The 18955-nt window shown below is 45.1% G+C and overlaps 1 protein-coding gene across 4 annotated transcripts in view; it reads left to right on the top strand.

Moving 5' to 3' along the window:
• The window catches only part of TENM4 (teneurin transmembrane protein 4), a 1150563-nt gene that overhangs the window by 153987 nt on the left and 977621 nt on the right, over window positions 1-18955 (top strand). For all 4 annotated transcript variants that reach the window (XM_033948175.1, XM_033948174.1, XM_033948172.1 and 1 more), the window contains exon 2: window positions 16491-16534. The gene's annotated coding sequence lies outside the window, so the exon portion shown is untranslated. The remainder of the gene's footprint in view (window positions 1-16490; window positions 16535-18955) is intronic.

Raw genomic sequence — 18955 nt, 5'->3', positions numbered from 1 at the left:
ACAACCTCCCTGCCCTGCTAGGCTCATTCCAATTATTCCGAAAGCATCTGAAAACCTGGCTTTTCTCCAAAACGTAAAGCTATCTATTTAAAATGTAAAGCTAGCTATCGTCTTCATAACCTCTAATTTCTTATTATGTCCTTCCCTCATTTATTGAATTACCTGTAAACCGTACCGAGCTCTATATTTACGGAGATGATGCGGTATACAAACTTAAGGTTTAGTTTAGTTTAGATATGCTAACTCTTCAGCGCACAAACACCCACCCTCAAAATGACTTTAATGTGTCATGAAAGTACGAGTGCACCATGCAGTCTCTGCTAATTTACAGTACTCTTTAAGTTATGCTGGTAAGTAGGTACCATGCTTATGGCTCACCAGGATGCCCACACATGCTGTCATTCCTAGCGCAGCATGGGGGAAGGTTCCATATAGAATAGATGTCACTAGCGCAGGAAAAAACTTTGTAACAAAACACAGCCACCTCTTGAGCAGCTGGGCTAGCTCTGCAGTGTTCTATTTTATTTTAGTGAGCTAGTTGCAATTCAGAAGATCCAGTAATACAGCCACTACTATATAGCTCCAGGATGCCGGCGTTTATTGCTCAAAGACTTGAAACAAAGCAGAAATGCACAGGATGGCAGGTGTTTGGATATGTTTAAACCAGTCCTTGTTAAAGTACTCATATTCCCTCCCAAACGGCACATCTAAAGCTGAAGCATCCCACCCATCCCTCCCACAGGTTGCAAACTCTGTGATTGCCGGTTAAACAGCAGCTCAGCAGGGAGAAGGGAACGTATTAGTCCTTTATTTAACTGAAAGGTACCTTGTCTAAGATGTAGCCATTTTATCAACAGAATAAGGTCTCTTTTGTTCAGGCCTAGGCTGCAGTGAGGGAACCCATTGTATGTACATTGCAAAGAATAATCCAAATCATGGTTACCAGATACTAGGGTCCACCGTAGGGGTTAGGAGCCAAGATAAAGAACATAAGAGTTGCCCTACTGGGACAGACCAAAGGTCCATCAAACCCAGTATCCTGTTTCCACCAATGGTCAACCCAGGTCCCAAGTAGTAAAACAGATTTTATACTGCTTAACCTAGGATTAAACAGTGGATTTCTCCAAGTCCATCTCAATGATGGCCTATGGACTTCTCTTTTAGGAAATTATCCAAAACCCTGCTAAGCTAACTTATTTCACCACATTCTCCGGCAATGAAGTCCAGAGTTTAATTACACATCTCAATAATGGACTCTGGACCTCTCTTTTAGGAAATTTATCCAAACCTTTTTAAAACCCTGCTAAGCTAACTGATTTCACCACATTCTCCGGCAATGAAGTCCAGAGTTTAATTACACATCTCAATAATGGCCTCTGGACCTCTCTTTTAGGAAATTTATCCAAACCTTTTTAAAACCCTGCTAAGCTAACTGATTTCACCACATTCTCCGGCAATGAAGTCCAGAGTTCAATTACACATCTCAATAATGGCCTCTGGACCTCTCTTTTAGGAAATTTATCCAAACCTTTTTAAAACCCTGCTAAGCTAACTGATTTCACCACATTCTCCGGCAATGAAGTCCAGAGTTTAATTACACATCTCAATAATGGCCTACTGGCCACTGATGCCATTCTACAGTATTATAACTTGCTAAGCGGCTTAAGAATCCTGAATTTGGTCTATAGAGAGAGAGACGTTTATCTTAGCTTTTATTTCCACGCAAATATATTAAATACACAAAAATATAAAGTAATGAATAGAATGTAAATGCAAAAAGACTGTAAGGCTTATTTAGTTTGCTCATTCACCCTAACAACTCAACTTTACATACAATCCATTCTCTCAGAGACCTGTTCTTGAAGTATTTAGGCAGAGACCTGTACAATTCTTACTCCAAAATAAATGTTAATCTATACTTGCTAATCACTAGCTCTTAACTCTGTTTATTCCACTCAAGTTGTACCATCTTTTAATTATTGTAAACCGCATAGAACTTCACGGTTCTGCGGTATATAAACTGTTACTATTATTATTATTTTAGGAGATTTTATCCAAGCCCTTTTCAAACCCTTTTTTAAAGAATACACTGAAATCTTTCACCCAATGTGCAGCAGCGGCCAAGAAAGCAAACAGGATGCTAGGAATTATTAGGAAAGGGATGGAAATAAGACCAAGAATATTATAATGTCTCTCTATTGTTCCATGGTGTGATCTCACCTTGAGTACTGCTTTCCATTCTGAAGGCCCCTTGCACTGCTTTTTGCTTCCTTTTTGGTCTGTAATTTCTCTCCCTCTCCATTTTGATTGTTCAGTTCTGTTCACCATGGGCCGGATTCACTAACCTGCCCGATCGGGCCCGATGCGGGCAGGTCCGACGAATTCACAAAAAAACCCAAATATGCAGATGGGGCGATTGGAGCAACGCCCCCATCTGCCTGCCCGGATCGCTGGTGCACGATCCGCGCACATGCGCAGACTATCTGGTTTCAGGTTTCAGGTTTATTTAAAAATTTGATATACCGCCTTATCAAAGTTCAAAGCGGTTTTACATCATATATAAAAACAAAGAGTAGAGAGGCATAAATTAAAAACAAATTATAATTATTAAAACAGACAATCAAACACATAGACGAACATTAACTTACCGAAACAAAATGGAAAAGGGTAGAAATACATTTGTGTAATGAAAAAGAGAGGGAGAAGGATCAAAACAAAAGGGAGGGAACAAAAAATAAATAATCTAGCACTTTGTAGAAAAGATTAAAATGAATAAGAAAAAGCAAGGAGCGAAATTCCATTACAGTCCTTAAAAGGACTATTATACTCCAAATGCGTCTTTAAAAAGAAAGGCCTTCAAGCTACTTTTAAATTTATCAAGTGATGAACTTTCTCTTATATAATTTGGTGCTGAGTTCCAGACGGTAGGGACCGTCACAGAAAAGATATTAGTACGCATGGTGCCAATGTGTCTTAAAGAGGGAATGGATAATAGGTTTTGATAAGAAGAACGTAATGTGCGATGGGGGGTGTGGGGGATTAATAACCTGTTGATGAAATCAGGTAGACCGGAAGCTATGGTTTTATGTGTCAGTAACATTATGTTATAAGTAATTCGATGATCTATGGGAAGCCAATGGGCGTTAATCAAAAGTGGTGTGACATGATCGAATTTTCGAGCTTTTGAAATGATTTTAATGGCAGTATTTTGAATGATTTGGAGGCGTTTTATTTCTTTCTTAGTGATGCCTTTATATAATCCATTGCTATAGTCTAGACATGAAATGACTAGCGAATGAATAAGAGTATTTCAAGAAGTTTGGTCTAATAACGTAGAAAGAGATCTAATTATTCGGAGGCGGTAAAAACATTTCTTGACTACTGAACTTATAGGATCATGGAACAAGAATTTTCCGTCAAGAATAACTCCAAGAAGTTTAATAGAAGTAACTATTTGAACAGGAACAGAGTTTATTGTAATAGGGACGGAAGAGGAGAAACCATCCTTAACTGGGAAAATCATAGATTTGGTTTTACTGATGTTAAGAGCTAACATATTTTTGTTTAACCAGTGACAGATTTGATTCAGTTTCGAATTGATAGAAGAAATATCTGCGGGGTTATCCAGGTCAACGGGGTGGGTAAGTTGAATATCATCCGCATAAGCGAAGATAGAAAACCCTATTGATTGCCCTAGTGTGATGAGTGGAGCGAGGAAGATATTAAACATAGGTGACAGAATGGAACCTTGTGGGATCCCATAACTATTTTAAAAAGTATTAGAGGAAGAGCCGTTAAACTGGACTTTAGAGGAACAATCTTTAAAATATGTTATAAACCAATCTAATACTTGATCGGAGATCCCTATGTCGCTGAGCCTATGGGTTAACAATTGGTGATCTATGAACATAAGAACATAAGCAATGCCTCCGCTGGGTCAGACCTGAGGTCCATCGTGCCCAGCAGTCCACTCACGTGGCGGCCCAACAGGTCCAGGACTATATGGGTATCGAATGCCGACGATAAATCCAGTGAAATAAGTATAACTGATTTTTGGTGATCTAATTGATACATGATGTTAGTGGTTAACCCTATCAAGGATAATTCAGTCGAATGGTGATTACGGAAGCCCGTCTGATTAGGATGGAGGACATTTGTTTGTTCGACGAAGTCAGAGAGCTGATTAAAGACAATTTTTTCAGTAAGTTTAGCTAAAAATGGGATATTGGAAATAGGCCGGTAGTTGGAGATCTCTGCTGCACTTATTTTGTTGCCTTTAATTGTGGGAAAGATGGTCTGCGCATGCCCGTCCGAGCCGGGGCCATTTTGTTGTGTTTTTGTTTTTTTTTTACTTTTCTGCAGGCGCCCTCCTGTTCTCCTCTTCCAAGCCCTCCTCTTGCCGCCCAGACTCTCCTGCTTTCTTCCGCCTTCCCTGCAGTGCAAGCCCGCGGGTTTAAATCGAGGCTGCACTGCGGCATGCAGTCCCGCTTTAAACCCTTGGGCTCGCACTGCAGGGGGCAGAGAGTAGGAGCTCGGGGCAGAAAGCAGGGCTGCAAGATTGGGGCAGAGCAGAGCTGGAGAGTCGGAAAGACGTTTTCGACTGGTCCCCAGCAGTCGTTTTTCAGGATGAGCGGAAAGCCCAGTCGAATCACAAAATTTGTGTAGTGAATCGCGTCCCTGCCTACTTTGCATGCAGCTCTCCTCATTTGCATGCGTGGATTGCAATCGAATCGCTACACAGGTTAGTGAATAGTGCAGGAGGGAAATCTGGTCGCAAAGTGCTCGCAAACCGATTGATACACGATTGGTTTGCTTAGTGAATCTAGCCCAGATACGAAATAAGAAAAGGTTCAAAGAAGAGTGACCAAAATGTTAAAAGGGATGGAACTCCTCTCATATGAATAAAGGCTAAAGAAGTTAAGGCTCTTTATCTTGGAAAAGAGAAGGCTGAGGTGGGGGGGGGAGGGGGAGGGGAAATGTGATTGAGGTCTGCAAAATCCCAAGTGGCGTAGAACAGCTACATGTAAATCGATTATTAACTGTAGCAAAAATTACAAAGACTGGTGGACTAAATGAAATTAAAACAAATGAGGAAGTATTTTTTTCACACAATAAATAGTTAAGCTCTGGAACTCATTTCCAGAGGATGTGGTAACAGTGGTTAGCATAGCTGGGTTTAAAAAAGGTTGGCAAGTGGGTTGTATTTTACCATTTGTATTGCAAAAGCATTTGTTATAATACAAGATCCCCTGAGGAAGGCTCCATAGCGGAAACACAGCCCGTGCTGGGTCTGCAGTTTAACTGGCGTTACATCCACATTATAGAAATTGCTGTTGTCATTCTGGAGCTTATATGTGGTCATTTCCACTCCTTGTGGCCTGCTTGTTTTTTGTTTTGTTTTTCTGTGGGGGTGCCTTGTTTTTTTTTTCTGTTCCCTTTCTTATTCAGACTCGATGAAGTTACAGAGAAATACTTTTAAAAATAGGAGGAAAAAAATTTTCACTCGGAGAATAGTTAAGCTCTGGAACGCGTTGCCAGAGGATGTGTTAAGAGCAGATAGCGTAGCTGGTTTTAAGAAAGGTTTGGACAAGTTCCTGGAGGAAAAGTCCATAGTCTGTTATTGAGAAAGACACAGAGGAAGCCACTGCTTACCCTGGATCGGTAGCATGGGTATAGGACAATCAAGCCATTGTGACATCACTGATGAGGTTAGCTTTGAGGCACTGTGGAATGAGGCATTATGACATCACAATCTCAGCTCTAGAATGTTGCTCTCATTGGGGTTCCGGAATCTTGCTATTCTTTGAGATGCTGGAATGTTGCTACTCTTTGGGTTTTGGCCAGGTACTAGTGACCTGGATTGGCCACCATGAGAACGGGCTACTGGGCTTGATGGACCTTTGGTCTGACCCAGTGTGGCTGCTGAGGTTGGCTCTGAGGCACTGTGGAATGAGGCATTATGACATCACAATCTCAGCTCTGGAATGTTGCTCTCATTGGGGTTCCGGAATCTTGCTATTCTTTGAGATGCTGGAATGTTGCTACTCTTTGGGTTTTGGCCAGGTACTAGTGACCTAGATTGGGCTACTGAGCTTAATGGACCACTGGTCTGACCCAGTAAGGCTATTCTTATGTTCTTATGTTACTAGCAATGTCTGGATTTTACTGAGCCGAAAAGTCAAGGCAATGCTGTCTTAACTAGTGCTCCGCGGTTCCAATCCCTCTACTTAATACGTGTCTTGACACTGTCAGATGATGACTGATAGAGGACCATTTCATTACAAAAATCGTTCCACCTAGTCTTTGAAATTAAGTTACATTCACTGGACAGAGCATGGCAACATGACAGTGAAAACTGTATGGATTTTTCTGTTCCTGCGGTGCTGCCATTTTTCTCATTACCTGCCTTCAATCTCGTCTTTCACGTCGGACAGGAGCTTCATCTTCTCATCACGGGTCTCCTTGCAACTAGAGTGCAGCAAAATAATAGAGGCATCTTTGGTCCCTCTGCTATGAAAAATTCATGGCAAATTAATTTAAAACCAATTGATAGGAAGCAGGAGTTTAATGCTTTTAGACCCTTTAAACTTTGAAAGCTCGTATTAGTTTCCGATACCATCGGAGCGCCCTTTGTTCCTTTTCACCTGTGCAGATAAATGGTGTCTTTAAAATCTACAGATAATCCGAGTGATCCACAATTTTTAGCTTGTGTGAGGAGATATTTTATCTGGTTTGTTTTAAATCCATTACTTAGTGGCTTCATCGCTTGCCCCCCTAGTTCTTGTAATTTTGGAAAGAATAAACGAGCAATTCACATCTACCCTTTCCACTCCACTTAGGCCGCGTTAGCGGGGCGTGACTTTTAATCCCGCGCTAACCCCCGCGCTAGCTGGGAAACTACCGCCTGCTCAAGAGGAGGCAGTAGCGGCTGGTGCGGTCATCAGTTTAGCACGCGCCATTACGCTCATTAAACCACTAACGCGCCTTTTTAAAAGGAGCCCTCTGTGTTTTATAGACCTCTATCATATCACCCCTGAGCCGTCTCTTCTCCAATTTTAGCCTGTCCTCCTAGGGACATCGTCCCAAACCTTTGAACGTTTTTTGTCGCCCTTCTCTGTATCTTTTCTAATCCCTCTATATCTGTTTTGAGATGCGGCGACCAGAACTGCACACAGTATTCAAGTCACAGCCGCACCACTGAGCGATACAAGAACATTATAACATTTTCATCTTTGTTTTCCATTCCTTTCCTGATAATTCCTAACATTCTGTTTGCTTTCTTAGCCGCCGCTGCACATTGAGCTGAGAGTTTCGACGTATCCTCAACGACGACACCCAGATCCTTTTCCTGGGCCGTGACTTTTAACACAGAACCCAGCATCACTTATCTATAGTTCGGGTTCCTCTTTCCCACAAGCATCACTTTGCACTCGCTCCCATTAAGCGCCATCTGCCATTTTGACGCCCAGTCTTCCAAGGTCCTCTTGCAATTTAACAACTTCGAACAACTTTGTGTCATCCGCAAATTTAACCCCCCTCCTCCCTTTTTACAAATCCACGGAAGCAGTCCCTTGTTGCATGAAGAAGGGATGTTCCCTCCACACAACCCGGATAACACGGTGTTAACACAGGATCACTTATGGCCGGATTCTATAAATGTTTGGGTGTGGATTTGGTATCTAATTTGGTAAGTGCCGAGAAAAGCGACACCTACTGCCTGTCAATCAAAGTTTGTTGCTGTTTGTAGAATTGTGCCCAGCGGTCCCTAAATCAAATAAGTCGCCGGTAGGCGTCATAATGGGATCCTTTTTCTAAGGCGCGCTAGGCGTTTCAGCGCATGCTAAACGCTAAAACGTCCATAGACTATAATAGACGTGCTAACGTTTAGCACGCCTTAGTTAAAAGACCACAATGTTAGGCTCCGGTACAGTAAGCCAGGGTTTTCTTAGCCTAATATACCAGTGCCTTATTCAATCCACACCCAAACACTGCTCCTAACCACGCCTACTTTCCGGATAGGCGCCTCGGTGTCGACACCCACTGTGAGATAGCGCCGATTTATTTTACCGTATTTTTCGGACCATAAGACACACTTTTTCCACCCCCAAAAAGGGTCGCCCTCCTGCGTCGTGTGTTGCTCTTCTAAGACAAAGGCAGCCATCCAGGAGACTGCGCTGGACCACCGCCACTAAAAAAGGTACCGATGGGTCTGCGGGCGGATTTGGGCTTTGGGCGGCTGCGGGCGGCTTCAAGCTGCAGGCTTCCCAGCACCAGACCACCAGACGCACCTATGTGTAGAGGAGGAAAAATCAAGAAGAAAAAAATTCTAAACCAAATTTCGGAATAAGTACGGCAGCCACGCCAAGGTGCAGGTGCCGTTTAGAGCAGCGCAGGAGGTTCTGGACCCGGCTGGCTGTGCACCCCCCTAGGGCTGGCACCTGGGGTGGACCGCACCCCCCCTCCCCACTCCGCCCTTGGTATGCCACTGATTGGACATAAGAATAGCCTTACTGGGTCAGACCAATGGTCCATCAAGCCTGTTTCACACTGGCCAATCCAGGTCACTAGTACCTGGCCAAAACCCAAGGTGTAGCAATATTCCATGTCACCAATACAGGGCAAGAAGTGGCTTCCCCATGTCTTTCTCAAAAACAGACTATGGACTTTTCCTCCAGGAACTTGTCCAAACCTTTCTTAAAACCAGCTACACTATCCGCTCTTACCACTTCCTAGTCTGTAACTAGGCCGCTGAAGGTCACCTGGTAGAAGCCTATTCCATAATAAAAAATAGCCACCTATTTTCTTTTATATAGTACTGACTTAACTGGGTGTTGTTTATTTATTTATTTATTTATATAACACTTATATAGCCTAAGTGGTTTAGCATTCAGGTACTCAAGCATTTTCCCCTGTCTGTCCTGTGGGCTCACATTCTATCTATCGTACCTGGGGTAATGGAAGGATTAAGTGACTTGTGCAATGTCCCAAGGAGCAGCGTGGGATTTGAACCCACAACCTCAGGGTGCCGAGGCTGTGGCTCTAACCACTGCACCGCACACTCCCCCACGTATGCACATCGCATTTCCGTTGTGTAGACAACAGGAAAACCACATCCACAAATCGGAATCAAATGGTGAAGATAATAATAATAATAACTTTATTTTTCTATACTGCCACAATCTTGCGACTTCTAGGCGGTTTACAGTCAAGAGAGCTGGACATTCAGCGAGTTACAATATGCAGATAGTCAGAGGAAACACAGAGTACAGAAACTTTAAGAAAGCGAAAAATAAAATATACAGTTTGCTAAGAAATTTCCGAGTGGACCTGTTTGAGAGAGGTCGCAAATTACGAAAAATACAGCGAATATTACATAAAATACAGCGAATATTACAATATACAGTTTAAGAATTTTCAGAGAGGACATTTTAGATGAAAGGTCCAGGATTTCAGAGGGGGCATTTTGGGAAGGCGAGAAAAGAAAAAAGAGTTTGGTGCAGATTCTGTTTAGGTGATATATCTATCGAATAAGGCAGTTTTTATGAGTTTTCTAAAAGCGTTGTAGGTCAGTCTAGCTTTATTAATGTAGTTGTCTAGCCCAGTGTTTTTCAACCTTTTTACACCTATGGACCGGCAGAAATAAAAGAATTATTCTGTGGACCGGCATCGGTCCGTGGATCGGCGGTTGAAGAACACTGGGCTAAGTCGTGGGCCAGACCCCGCCCATCTCTACCCAATCTCCACCCCAGACTCCGCCCCCATAATAGTACTAATTGCACCTTGCACGTCCAGTGCCTCATCTGGAAGACTTCCCTTTGACGTTGCAACGTCAGAGGGAAGGCTTCCGGTTCAGGCGCAGGATGCCCGTAGGAGCCACTGCTCGTGGCTTTGGGCACTGAATCAGTGAGGAAGAGGGAGCTGACTCGAAGATAACGCCGCATCGATCGCACTGTGGACCGGCGGTTGAAGAACACTGTTTTGGGCCTGATGCATGTGCTGGTCCTGTGGACCGGCAGGAAATTTCTGTGGACCGGCACTGGTCCGTGGATCGGCGGTTGAAGAACACTGGGCTAAGTCGTGGGCCAGACCCCGCCCATCTCTACCCAATCTCCACCCCAGACTCCGCCCCCATAATAGTACTAATTGCACCTTGCACGTCCAGTGCCTCATCTGGAAGCCTTCCCTCTGACGTTGCAACGTCAGAGAGAAGGCTTCCGGTGCAGGCGCAGGACGCCCGTAGGAGCCACGGCTCGTGGCTTTGGGCACTGAATCAGTGAGGAAGAGGGAGCTGGCTCGAAGATAACGCCGCATCGATCGCACTGTGGACCGGCGGTTGAAGAACACTGTTTTGGGCCTGATGCACGTACTGGCCCTGTGGACCGGCAGGAAATTTCTGTGGACCAGCACTGGTCCATGGACCGGTGGTTGAAGAACACTGGTCTAGCCAATGTTGTTGTTTGTTTGCTTGGTACGCGAAGGTTCTATCCAGAAAGGTTTTGTATTTACAATTGGTAATGCTTGGGTAGGCAAAAAGATAGCAGTTTCTGGTTTGTCTAATAGGGCTGTAGAATACGAAGTGAGATGTGCCAGAAAGACTTTAATTTTATCCGATTTTTGTTTTATATGTACTTTTATGATTAAAGTTTGTGGTTTAAACGTCATGTTTGTATTGCTGATTTGAATGTTTTTAAACATTGGTTTTGCTTATTTTTATTTCGATTTGTGCGTCAATAATGTTTAGACTCCTGACGCAGGCCATTCGAGCCGAAACACGTACACGTCGAGTCATTGAACGAATAAAGCAAAGGTTTGAAATTAATCAGCGTACCTGTCTTTCTGGCACCTCTCCGCTGTTTGTTTGCGCACAGCATTTAGCCACGAACACTAATGCCAGCCATAGTGACACCGATGCTCAGTCCAAAATGGAGGTACACTTGTAATTTATAGGATTCAAGAATTTACGCATATATGTGGGAGCCCCAGACAAGCTCTGTCCTGCTCTGTCCCACGTACACTCATTTGAAAATACACATTATCCAAGATTTGCACTTATTTACAACATAGCACTTAGGCAGAATATTGCCGTATATGCATCTATGTGCACATATCTCTCGTGCTGTATATAAAAATTACCTCACTATTACCTTGTAGCTAACCGCTATCATGCATGTTACCCTGTAATATGTATGTAAACATGTAACCCGTTTGGGAGGATGGGCTAGAAAATCGAATGAATGAATAAATAAATCTCTAGAAATCAAAATCACTGCTGCATGTAATAAAAGTGAGCCAAGTATAGAGCAATCAAGCCATTGTGACATCACTGCGGAGGTTGGCTCTTAGGCATTGGTGGAATGAGGCATTATTATGACATCACAATATCCCCTCTAGTTACCAGACACTGAAGCTCTTCACACTAAGTTGGGGGGCAGGGAAGTTATCAATGTGGGCGCATATTAAGACATATTTTACTACTTATTTCTGCTATTTTAGCACTGGTCTCATTTTATACAGTAAAATAGCTCATTATAATGGCAGCCCACGTTGATAACTTTTCCCAAAGGCACTTACGCATGTCATTATAGAATAAATAAATGACCCAGAACATTAAAAATATTTTTTTAGCGTGGGGTGCGCATGTGCAAATTACCAATTTTACCGTGGGACGCCAGCGCCTGTCCTGCAGAAAGCCTTTTTAATGTATGGTAGGCTCATGCTAGCAAAAGGACCCTTAGTTGAGTATTCTTGATATTTTGGCATGGAGGGACAAGTTGGGAAGACTCCACATACCTAGGGTTACCATATTTTTCTCTGGGAAACCCTGGACACATGACGCAGCCCCCCTCCCCCCAAATCCTGCCTCCAGTTCCGCCCTGTTCTGCCTCTAGCCCCGCCCACCCATTCTTCCCCCATCCCTGCCCCACAAAGCCTCCTCTCTTCTTCCGGATGAGCTGCAGCCACGTCTGGAGTGCCTAGAGCATGCGCGGATGTGTGTGACATCACCTGCACATGCACAAAGGTCCTTCAGACGCAGCCAGAGAGCCTCTAAAAAGAGGCAAAGTTGATCTATGGAAAGAGCAAATTTGACCGTGTGACTCCTTTGCTTTTCTCTCTCCATTGGCTCCCGGTTTATTTTAGAATTCAGTTTAAGTGTTTATGTATTGTTTTGAAGAATTTACATGGTATCTTTGCTCCTCTTGTTCCTCTACTATGGAATCATATATAATAAAACGCTAAGCGCGCATGCGCACTCACGCTGCGTGTTCCCTGATCTGTCGCGGCAGCACGAGTGCGCATGCGCTCCAGACAAGCTTCCCTGTTCTCCACCTCACAATACGGAAGTTTCTTTACACGCTGACGATCGCCTCCACAAGCCGGGACTGGGGTACAAAGAGCGTCTCCTCCCCCCCCCCACCCACAGGACGAACCGAAAAACTGACCCCGCCGCCCGGGACCCGAGTTCTTTGCCACCCCACCCTTCCCTTCCCGCGGACCCAACAACGAACCTTGCGATTCCAGCATGTGCAGCAGTCTTCACACGCTGCTTTGGGCCCTTCTACTGCCCTGATTTGCTCTGCCGCGTCTCTGATGATGTCATCAGGGATGTGCCAGAGTAAATCAGGGCAGTAGAAGGACCCGAAGCAGCGTATGAAGACTGCTGCACACGCTGCTGGAATCACTAGCTTTGTAGTCGGGACCACGGGAAGGGAAAGGGGGGTAGAGGAAACGCTAATGCTGCTGCACAGGGCACCCGTTAATGTAATGGCCTTGCTTTCAGGAGGGGGTAGGGAGACAGAAGGGAGCCACGGAGAGACAGTCAGGCATGGAACAACAGATAAATACAGGTAGGCAGGGAGCCAGGGAGAAAGACAGAGAGACATACAGAAAGAAAGACAGGGGGCCAGGGAGAGAGAAAGACATAAAGAAAAACAAACAGATAGGGGGCCAGAGAGACAACAGATAAATACAGGTAGGCAGGTGGGGCCAGGGAGAAAGACAGAGAGACATACAGAAAGAAAGACAGGGGGCCAGGGAGAGAGTAAGACATAAAGAAAGACAAACAGACAGGGGGCCAGAGAGACAACAGATAAATACAGGTAGGCAGGTGGGGCCAGGGAGAAAGACAGAGAGACATACAGAAAGAAAGACAGGGGGCCAGGGAGAGAGAAAGACATAAAGAAAGACAAACAGACAGGGGGCCAGAGAGACAACAGATAAATACAGGTAGGCAGGTGGGGCCAGGGAGAAAGACAGAGAGACATATAGAAAGAAAGACAGGGGGCCAGGGAGAGAGAAAGACATAAAGAAAGACAAACAGACAGGGGGCCAGAGAGACAACAGATAAATACAGGTAGGCAGGTGGGGCCAGGGAGAAAGACAGAGAGACATACAGAAAGAAAGACAGGGGGCCAGGGAGAGAGAAAGACAAACAGACAGGGGGCCAGAGAGACAACAGATAAATACAGGTAGGCAGGTGGGGCCAGGGAGAAAGACAGAGAGACATACAGAAAGAAAGACAGGGGGCCAGGGAGAGAGAAAGACATAAAGAAAGACAAACAGACAGGGGGCCAGAGAGACAACAGATAAATACAGGTAGGCAGGTGGGGCCAGGGAAAAAGACAGAGAGACATACAGAAAGAAAGACAGGCGGCCAGGGAGACAGATAGAATAAACACAGACAGACAGACAGGGGGCCAGAGAGACAACAGATAAATATAGGTAGGCAGGTGGGGCCAGGGAGAAAGACAGAGAGACATACAGAAAGAAAGACAGGGGGCCAGGGAGAGAGAAAGACATAAAGAAAGACAAACAGACAGGGGGCCAGAGAGACAACAGATAAATACAGGTAGGCTGGGGGTCAGGGAGAAAGACAGAGAGACATACAGAAAGAAAGACAGGGGGCCAGGGAGACAGATAGAATAAACACAGACAGACAGGGGGCCAGAGAGACAACAGATAAATACAGGTAGGCAGGTGGGGCCAGGGAGAAAGACAGATAGACATACAGAAAGAAAGACAGGGGGCCAGGGAGAGAGAAAGACATAAAGAAAGACAAACAGACAGGGGGCCAGAGAGACAACATATAAATACAGGAGGCAGGTGGGGCCAGGGAGAAAGACAGAGAGACATACAGAAAAAAAGAAAGACAGGGGGCCAGGGAGAGAGAAAGACATAAAGAAAGACAAACAGACAGGGGGCCAGAGAGACAACAGATAAATACAGGTAGGTTGGGGGTCAGGGAGAAAGACAGAGAGACATACAGAAAGAAAGACAGGGGGCCAGGGAGACAGATAGAATAAACACAGACAGACAGACAGGGGGCCAGAGAGACAACAGATAAATACAGGTAGGCAGGTGGGGCCAGGGAGAAAGACAGAGAGACATACAGAAAGAAAGACAGGGGGGGCCAGGGGGAGAGAAAGACATAAAGAAAGACAAACAGACAGGGGGCCAGAGAGACAACAGATAAATACAGGTAGGCTGGGGGGCCAGGGAGAAAGACAGAGAGACATACAGAAAGAAAGACAGGGGGCCAGGGAGAGAGAAAGACATAAAGAAAGACAAACAGACAGGGGGCCAGAGAGACAACAGATAAATACAGGTAGGCAGGTGGGGCCAGGGAGAAAGACAGAGAGACATACAGAAATAAAGACAGGGGGCCAGGGAGAGAGAAAGACATAAAGAAAGACAAGCAGACAGGGGGCCAGAGAGACAACAGATAAATACAGGTAGGCAGGTGGGGCCAGGGAGAAAGACAGAGAGACATACAGAAAGAAAGACAGGGGGCCAGGGAGAGAGAAAGACATAAAGAAAGACAAACAGACAGGGGGCCAGAGAGACAACAGATAAATACAGGTAGGCAGGTGGGGCCAGGGAGAAAGACAGAGAGACATACAGAAAGAAAGACAGGGGGCCAGGGAGAGAGAAAGACATAAAGAAAGACAAACAGACAGGGGGCCAGAGAGACAACAGATAAATACAGGTAGGCAGGTGGGGCCAGGGAGAAAGACAGAGAGACATACAGAAAGAAAGACAGGGGGCCAGGGAGAGAGAAAGACATAAAGAAAGACAAACAGACAGGGGGCCAGAGAGACAACAGATAAATACAGGTAGGCAGGTGGGGCCAGGGAGAAAGACAGAGAGACATACAGAAAGAAAGACAGGGGGCCAGGGAGAGAGAAAGACATAAAGAAAGACAAACAGACAGGGGGCCAGAGAGACAACAGATAAATACAGGTAGGCTGGGGGTCCAGGGAGAAAGACAGAGAGACATACAGAAAGAAAGACAGGGGGCCAGGGAGAGAGAAAGACATAAAGAAAGACAAACAGACAGGGGGCCAGAGAGACAACAGATAAATACAGGTAGGCAGGTGGGGCCCGGGAGAAAGACAAAGAGACATACAGAAAGAAAGACAGGGGGCCAGGGAGAGAGAAAGACATAAAGAAAGACAAACAGACAGGGGGCCAGAGAGACAACAGATAAATACAGGTAGGCAAGTGGGGCCAGGGAGAAAGACAGAGAGACATACAGAAAGATAGACAGGGGGCCAGGGAGAGAGAAAGACATAAAGAAAGACAAACAGACAGGGGGCCAGAGAGACAACAGATAAATACAGGTAGGCAGGTGGGGCCAGGGAGAAAGACAGAGAGACATACAGAAAGAAAGACAGGGGGCCAGGGAGACAGATAGAATAAACACAGACAGACAGCAGAGAAAGAGAGAAAGAAACGTCCGTGCCCCCAGACAAACACTAGCCAAGGATAGAGAAAGAGAAAGAAAGAATGACCGACAGGGGGCCAGAGAGACAGACAGAAAGAAAGACAGACAGACAGACATCTATTCTAGCACCCGTTAATTTAACGGGCTTAAAGACTAGTGTTTATAGATTTTCCTATGCGAGAGGCATTCATCGATTTGAACTTTCTTTTCCTTCTAGGAAAGGAATTCAAGGAGTTAAGAATTTTAGCAGCTCTCTGGTGTTCAAATTTCCCCAATTATGGAATGAACTTCCCTAATTTATTGTTAACCGCGTCGAGCTTCCTTTGGTTGAAGACCCAGTATATAAGGTTAAGTTTTAGTTTAATTTTCCCCGATGTCTGGTAACCCTACATATACCTATCTTATGCCTGGCTTTACTCCTAATTATCATACTCCATTTTCTCTATGCATGGATAAGTCCAGTTTTTTGTGTTTTGTTTTTTTCTTTGTTTTTTTGTTTTTTTTTACAGTATCTCCTCTCTACTCTTTGAATACTGTATGTCTCCATTCTAACATATTGCCATGCAAAATCTGTTGAGTCATAGCCTGGTGGCTTCTGAGTTAGCTGCAGTGTACCCACCAGGGTCTAATTTGAGAAGAGAAGCTCAGCGCCCCTTGCGTTTTACATTCAGGCAAAGTGGGCTCAAAGTCTATGGCTAGAGGTAGGGGGTTTGCAAAGAACTTAGAGACCTGTGAAGCTGAACATGGCTCTCCCTTTTGTCATTTCCAGGGCTTCCAGGAATATTGCCAGCCGTGAACTGTCTCCTGAAGGGGGTAAGTCATAAAGGTTGTTTTTTGCTTTTCTCTTGCCTGCAGGGTCGGTGCTGTCTGATGAAATGGGCTTTGGCTTCAAGGCTGAGGCATTGAATGAGAAAGCAGAGCAAAAGACGCTGCACTTTGACATAGCTTTGCCTCTGTCCCTTTCAGCCCTGACTCCACTTTTCGCTGAATGATTTTATTCAGCTGCCCAAGTTTTCAAGTTTTTATTAAAATATGATTCGGTCGCTTATCAAACTTCTAAGCGAGTTTACAGATGAAATATAAAGGGGAAAAAAAAAATAAAAACACCAATAACATGACAAATATTATAAAAAAAAAAGAAGATCAAACAACTTTAAACAAATGGCATAACTAATATAAGACTTGCTGGACTAGACCAGGGGTAGGCAATTTTGGTTCTCGAGAGCCAGAGCCAGGTCAGGTTTTCAGGATATCCACAATAAATATGCATGAGATAGATTTGCAGCTCAAGGAGGCAGGGCATGCAAATCCATCTCATACATATTCATTGTGGATATCCTGAAAACCTGACTGGAATTGCCTACCCCTGGACTAGACTAACACGAAATGATCATTCATTTTCCAAAAGACTTTAGAGCAGGGGTTTTCAACCCATTCCTCTGGGCATTCCCAGCCGGCTGGGGTTTCCAAGAGATCCCCAATTCAGTGGACATATCCTGAAACCCATATGTGGCTGGATGTGTCCCAAAGACTGAGCTGAAAACCTTTGCTTTAGAGCAGCCTCTCGCAGACGTTTTCTACCGTAGCACCCTAAACGCGGGGCCGCGTCTACAGGGCCTCCGAGCAAGGGCGGTCGTCAACCGGTGAGGTGACACGCGTGCGCGTGATGTCCTCGCGTGCTCGGAGGCCCTGTAGACGCGGCCCGGAGCACGGGGCCTTCCAAAACCTGGACAAACTGCTGGGTTTTGGAAAGCCCTCCGTCGCCTGGGGGGGGATGGGGCAGAGAGGAGGAGAGGTACCAGTGCCAGCAGTGACCGACTCGTCTCTTTTGTGGAACACCTGGAATCTCGCCGCGGCTCATTTTTTGTGACGCAGCACACAGTTTGCAATGCACTGCTTTAGAGGGCGAATGTAGCAATTTAAAATTGACACTAGCATCTTCCTACGATATAAAAAAATACTGCAGCACCAATAGACATTAATATTGAAGATAAGGCTTTGTTTCTTAAAATGTGTTAATGATAATTCAGGCATTAGCATGTGTTAATGCTTGCATCATTTTGTGCAGTCTGGTGTATTAGTCTGCATTAATTAATTTGCATGTTATACAGTGGTACCTCGGAATCCGAACGCCTCGGAACTCAAAAGCCTTGGAATCCGAACTAGTTTATTTCTTAATTTTTGCCCCGGAATCCAAACGCTGCTTTGGAATCTGAACTGCAAGCGTTGCTCAGCCCAAAGCTTCCCCTCTGATGCAGCTTCCCGATTCCTCCTGGGAGGGGGAAGCTTTGGGCTGAGCACCGATTGCAGTTGCCGTTGCCGATCTTGCTCTCTGGGCCGGTGGGGGTCCCGATCTTGCTCTCTGGGCCGGTGGGGGTCCTGATCTTGCTGACTTTGCTGGTCTTGCTGTCTGAGTTTGTGGGACCCAGGAACGGATTAATCCGGTTTCTGTAATTTTCAATGGGAAAAATTGTCTTGGAACTCGAACGTTTTGGAACTCGAACGGTGTTCTGGAACGGATTACGTTCGGATTCCAAGGTTCCACTGTACTTCCTTTCACATGGCATATTAAGGTGTTATGCAATATATTGAAGGAAGCAGATTTTGATGATAAAACGTTAAAATCAATAAAATAAATGTCAGCAAGGCGGATGTTCTGTAAATGGCGGCTAAAAGGATGTCTTGTCAGTCACAGTTAGGCGCCCATTACAGAATTGCGCCGAACTTAAAACTTAGGCACAAATGTAGGCCAGGCTTTTAAAGGCCTACATTATAGGTGCTTAAGTCCTTTAGAGAATCACGCCTAGCGGTGCCTAATTCCTTTGCCTCCTAGAAGCGCCTGCTTTGGAGCTAGGCTCCGGTAGGCGCCATGCAGTAGGTGCCTACCTTATGTAGAATCGCGCATAGGAAGATATCTTGTGCACAATGTCTTGCATTGTTGGCCTGAATCTATTAACAGTGCCTACCTCGGACGGCGCCGGCCAGGCGTCAATCACGTGTAGGTGCCACGAAGAGAATCGCGTCTGACATGGACGCCGGTAACGTAGGCCAAGGTTTTACAGACCTACTGTATGTTACCAGCACCTAAGCTTGATGAGAATCGCGTCTACAGAAGTGCCTAGTAGCAACTAAGGTCATTTCTGGCATAGACCACACCTACTTTGACCTTAAGCGCTGTTAGGCGCCTATGTAGATGCAATTATAGTGTCCTTTTTTGTAGGCACTTGCAGGCGC

This window comes from Geotrypetes seraphini, chromosome 6 (genome assembly GCF_902459505.1).
Source record: "Geotrypetes seraphini chromosome 6, aGeoSer1.1, whole genome shotgun sequence".
NCBI lineage: Eukaryota > Metazoa > Chordata > Amphibia > Gymnophiona > Dermophiidae > Geotrypetes > Geotrypetes seraphini.
The sequence above is the reverse complement of the archived record's forward strand: the minus strand, read 5'-3'. Positions and strand labels throughout refer to the sequence as shown.